Consider the following 356-nt stretch of genomic DNA (forward strand, 5'->3'; position numbering starts at 1 on the left):
GAGCACTGAGTGAACCTGATTATTAAGGTACTCTGCAAAATTCCAACTGATAATTCTGTATGCTACAGTATGCCATCTGGAAATACCTTATATACTTATTTACCAGATTTTAGAAAGTATAATAGCTGATTTAAATATGATATTATTGTGTGTACTCTTTATGGGAACTAAATGAACTTGGCTTAACCAGAAGAGCCCTGTCCTCACTGTATGTTTAGCTTATTAATGTTCACAAAATTCAAGGCAATGGATAGCTAGAGGGGTCTGAAGGCCTTGAATTGTCTCTAGTTATTGTGATTGGAAAGCATTCAGTGTGAACTACACAATTGAAAAGAAGACAACTGTGGACTAAATTA

The sequence above is a fragment of the Penaeus monodon genome, chromosome 22 (assembly GCF_015228065.2).
Source record: "Penaeus monodon isolate SGIC_2016 chromosome 22, NSTDA_Pmon_1, whole genome shotgun sequence".
Lineage (NCBI taxonomy): Eukaryota > Metazoa > Arthropoda > Malacostraca > Decapoda > Penaeidae > Penaeus > Penaeus monodon.